Genomic DNA, 5,162 nt, shown 5'->3' on the forward strand with positions numbered 1-5,162 from the left:
TAAAATTCAATAATCGTTTTCCTTTCTAGTTTTTCTATTAAAGCACCATTTTATTTTGCCATCAGAGCTCAGAAGCAACTGAAGCCTCCCTGGGCCAGCCCAGCCAGAAACTGGGGAAACTTGTGCAGCTCTTTCATCACATCCTGCAAGCAGCTGCTTGCAAAGACCCTCCCAGCTATTAAGATATTTTTGAGGACTTAGAGGCAGGCTTAAACACCCATAGATTTTGGGAGGCTTGACTCATCAAGAACTGGAGCAGACTTTTTAATTCTCTGTGTTGCTCAATCAGGGGGAAAACCACCAATCTGTCACAGCCATGGGCACCACCAGCTGCAGCCCACCTTTATCAGGAAAACCTCACGTTCCCATCTTTCCCTTTTTGATGGACAATCCAGTTAGGAAGAAAAAAAACACGATCACAGACTGTAGTTCCTTGATCTCAGCTACAAAAAAACCCAACTCAAACAAAAAAAAACCCCATGTGTCTCATTTTGGAAGCTTGTTCATCCGGCAACGCTGTCTCTCTGTAGTTTGCATGGTTGAGCCAAAATTTCAAGTCAAGGGAAGTTTTCCTCCATACTTTTCAGTCTCTGGGGATATTAAGGTTCCCTCTGAGATAATCTTTGAGCTCTTGTCTCCAAAAGGTAATGCTGAAAAGCAGCTTTTCTGGGCTTTGGATCCCTTGGCTCAGATTAAACTCCTTAGTCTGGTTTGTTTGAGAAATGCAGATGCTTCTGAAGATACTACAGGGACTTCAGCTCTAAGTATGGCTAAAGACAGCAGGAGTCGATCTTCATGCTATCTAAAAGCAAGTATTGCTAGCAAGGTTGTGGTGAGATTTTCTCTGTGTTCAGGTGAGGCTGACCGCTGGCATTGGGAAGTTAGGATTCTTTCCGTGCCTTAAACTATTTTACGTATCACAGTGGCCAACCCTTTCACATCCAGACACCAAAAGAACTGGCACTGCAATCACCAAATAGAGAGGCAGCACCTCTGCCTGCCACAGGGGAGAAAAGGTTAAAAGGCACCTGGGACTGTTGCACCTCTGGCCTACTGATGACAAACTCGAGCTATAAAAGGCTGCAGGAGAAGCACAAGCTCTTGTAATGGAGACCAGGAGCTTAGTCCTGATGTATCCTTGATACAGACAATGCGTGTCTCTGGGGGTAAAAGACTTGTTAGAACTGACCGTGCTGCTGAAAGTAACTTTTTTTTTTCTAGAGTGGAGAAAGAGTTGAGGTCCTGGTGCACATGGAAAAAGAGGCTGGACAGTCCTTGACGAGAGAAGTTGGCTCTCAGGAGTCAAAGATGCCTCTGTGATGGACACTGGTACCCACTTGTCTATGTATTTTTATTTTAGAAAGATTAACAACCATTTGGTTAAGTCTGAAGGGGCTTCTGCCCCAACTCTCGGCAGCAGGGCAGGACTGGGAGAAATGAGGAAAATCATCTGTGCCAGTACACTAGACTCGAAATCAGCATCTTCTAGCTGCAGTTTCATAGGCTGTGGGACCTGAACTTATGGGTCAAGGGGCAGGCAAAACTCAACACCATCTGCTATTAGTTAGTTAATACTTAAACCGAAAATTGGAGTCGGCAGCCTCAATGAGCTACAGCTGTAGCTGGAGATAACTTTGACTTTGGGAGGCATCCAATCCCTAAATCAACCCAGGGGATGTTGTAACCCCCTGGGGATATTCGGGATGGTGCTGAGCTGATTTCCACTCCACACAAACCTCCTGTGGCCTTGGGATGTCGATGCATCTCCCTGCAGCTGGTCCCAGTATGTGCACCCAGTTTCCAGCCTCTATAGCTGCAAAACACCTGGGTGCTTAACCGTGTGCTGCAAGGATCTCATCCTGCCTGCCAAAAGCTTCCAGCAGCTGCCCAGGCTAATTTTACAAGTTAGGTGTTTGCCTCTGACAGGCAACTCTTCATATCTTTATGACTAGACATTAGTATATTGTTCTTTCATTTGATAACTGCTCCAGTAATGGCTTCCATTTGCAGTAAATCTCCTGTGCTGTCTTTTTCCCCACTGTTAAACATAAGATGATAACCTTTGCAGGAGGCTGTGCGCAGAAATTCAGCGAAGCTTTAAGCGGTTGGGGAGGAGGGGAGATGTGGAGGGGAAACGTGGTCAGCGCTAGCAAAGCGCCCGGTTGGAAGATGCTTCTGGAGAAACTAATTATACCCTGGAGCACTTGGAAGAACATACCCGGCACGCAAGTTCAACTGGAAAATGAATATTTAAATGGCTCTTCAAGTTAGTAAGTCTTTAGAAAGCACTGCTCGATACCTGGAAAATAGGCCTGTGACACAGGAATGGATGAGTATGAATGTGACTCCACACAAATATTTGGCTTTTTTTTAATACCACCGCAGAGGAGAACCTATCCCAGTTAAACGGCTCTGGAGACACCAGTTAAAGTCCTTTGATCAGCTCTCCCCAGCACACAGCTGGTTCAGCTTTATCTTCCTTGGTAGTGCAGCCCTTGGTAGTCCAGCCTAGGCAATGCTGGAACTTGTCCAGAAACCTGGGCTGGGAGCTGGTAAGACCCCAAAGACCTTCTCTGCTCCTGCTCCTCTTCCTCGTGAGCTCTTTTATACATAGTTTTTATACATATATGTATATATAAAAACATGTAGATGCTATATATATATATAGTCAGCCTGGGAGGTGACAGCACAAGGAGAGAGGACATCAACACCCAGCAGCACCAGGAGCTGGGCACTCTTCCTCCCCTGTTGGAAGATGGTTTTGTACCCCAGTGCTGCAGCTTTGTCTGGGTCTGGCTTATCTGGTGGCTTCTTTGCTCTGGAGTTAATCTGAAATTTATCAGCAAAATGAAGTGCTTGGCAGCTAAACACATCCCTGAGACATGCAGCAAGGTCTGTTTAACTCAGACAGGTAAGCACATGTCTGTGTGCTTCGAAGCAGGGTGTGCAACTGCAGGAGAGAGAGGAGAGGCTGCAGCTCCAAACATCAGCACTTTGGTGCCAAGCAGCTGTGAGCACGTGTTTGAGCCGGAACGTGCAGATGAAGAGTAATGTAACCTGTCATCCCGTGTCTGTAAGTCCCTGTGAGCGAAGAGGACTGAGGATGGGGTAGGACTGATTCTCAAGTGGGCTGTGCAGTGTCCTGCATCACTGGCTGGAGTGGAGCAGCTTCTGCTGGGTGTACTGCTGGGTGGTGGTGACTGCTTCGGTTTAATTCGGTGTTGAGATCAGTATTAAATCAGAGCCTGGAGCTCTTTGGAGGACATTAGGTAGCCATGGCTGAAAAAACTGGACTGGAAAAGCAGGAGAGATCTAAGAAGCCCCAAAAAAGCAAAATAAGTGTTACTGAGTGGAGCCCCTAATTTGAGCAGCCCCTGGCTGCCTCTCAATCAGAAATGTATGTGCAGAAAAACCATAGAATCGTAGGAGGGCTTGGCTTGGAAGCAAAGCTTAAAGATCACCTAGTTCCAGAACTTCATCTTTTAACTCCTGTATGTTCTGGGATTAGACCCAGAACATGTTTTCATTTAGGTTGCAAAATAACCTCCTCTAAACTGAAGGAAAAGGCTTGTCCCCACCACTTGCCCATCTAAACTACCCCCCTTGCAAAAAGGGCCTTTTACCTTCCGCCTGCAAATAGGGTGGAAAATTGCAGTGGTTATCTACAGTGTGTTTAAGTTCACTTCAGACAACAATTATTTTGTTGGCTTCCCAAGTCCCAATTAAATGATCATTTACACACTATAATTTAAAGCGTGTGCTCTGCTGGCAAAATCCATAAGAGCTATAAAGCCTGTGTGTGTGTACAGTCATTATTGTTGCTGTTTAGTTTCTTATCTATTTTAATAGCTAAAATATTAAAATGGGAAAAGCAAAGTACTGATTATCCACAGATACGCCTAATTTCACTTTGTGAAGGTATCTGCTAGAATAATGTGTATATAATATAGGGAAATGAGTGTTCATGGGAGACTAAAGCTGGAACACAGCAGCGATTCCAGAAATAATTGTTTCTTCAGGGGGAAAATAATAACAAAAAATAACCAAACTCGCCCTAGAGCTTCAAATAAAGCCTTTTTCTATGCTTTTAAAAATAAATGCTAGCAATGCATTTTAATTTCCCACGTGGCTACATACACTGCCTCTATGAGAAATCCCTTATTTATGAAGCTTCTGGATAAACCCGGGTGCTGGTCCTGGAAATGATTGATTCCTGTCGATCGTTTCTTCAGTGGCTCGAAAATGAAAAGTTTTGGGGGGTTGTGGTGGTTTTTTGTGTTTTGTTTGGGTTTTTTTGAACCTGGCTACCCTGTGAGCAGCAAGATGGGAACAGCTCACGCAAGGAAGGATGTACGGCATTAATATCTTCTTGTGCAATTGGGTTTATTTGAGAAAGAACCCTAATAAATGTGAGGGGGAAGGGTGGTTCATCCCTCTGGCTGCCTGTTGCTGGCCCTGGGATGAAACAGGTTTATTTTATTTTTATGTCTTTTTTTTTTTTTGTCCTTAGAGGTTGTGATTAATGGTGGATGAACGAACGCAAAGCTTTACAATGACTAAATGTTTTTTCCCCTACAACTTTTAATCAAAAAAAGCTGCTGTCCAAAGGGAAGTGGGAACTCTCGTCCTCACAGATATTGGTGCGTGCACAAAAAAAAAACAACAATCACTTCTTTTTTTTTCTTTCTTTTTTAGACGGTGAATCCTCAGACAGGCTGGTTGCTATAAGCCATGAATATGCTTCACTTTCGGGCGTTAACGGGATTTCTAATTTTTTAAAAAAGGGGATTTCTAATAAAAATAAAGGAATAAGTTGAGAAGCACACTAACACCACCTAATTTCAGAGATGAAATCCTAAGGCTCCACAGCACGAATACGCTTCAACTTCAGGCACTAACGGGGTTCCTAATTTTAAAAATGGAAAGATTTCTAATTTTTTTTAAAAGGTATTGTTAGTTCGCCTCCCAACTTATGTCGGGGCTGGAACCCTCAGCCTTTGCTGCCGCCGGTGCCCTGGGGGGCGGGGCGGGGAGCGCTGTGAGGGCAGGCCCTGACCGGCCTCTCGCGGGGCGAGGCCGCCGGTTCCCCGTCGTTCGGCGGGGCCTGATTTTTGAAGGGGAAAACCCTCCGAACACACACACGAACCCGGAGGAAGGGGGGG

General features: G+C 45.0%; 1 protein-coding gene across 2 annotated transcripts in view; it reads left to right on the top strand.

The window, feature by feature from the left end:
- The first annotated feature begins 2,924 nt into the window (after nt 1-2,924).
- BTBD3 (BTB domain containing 3) overlaps nt 2,925-5,162 on the top strand; it is a 23,695-nt gene continuing 21,457 nt past the window's right edge. Inside the window, exon 1 of one of the 2 annotated variants that reach the window (XM_027653849.1) lies at nt 2,925-3,073. The gene's annotated coding sequence lies outside the window, so the exon portion shown is untranslated. Of the gene's footprint in view, nt 3,074-4,623; nt 4,641-5,162 lie in introns of those variants that run through there. The other variant, XM_027653851.1, reaches the window with a different exon arrangement.

The sequence above is a fragment of the Corapipo altera genome, unplaced genomic scaffold (assembly GCF_003945725.1).
Source record: "Corapipo altera isolate COAL_440 unplaced genomic scaffold, ASM394572v1 70, whole genome shotgun sequence".
In the NCBI taxonomy this organism is placed as follows: Eukaryota; Metazoa; Chordata; class Aves; order Passeriformes; family Pipridae; genus Corapipo; species Corapipo altera.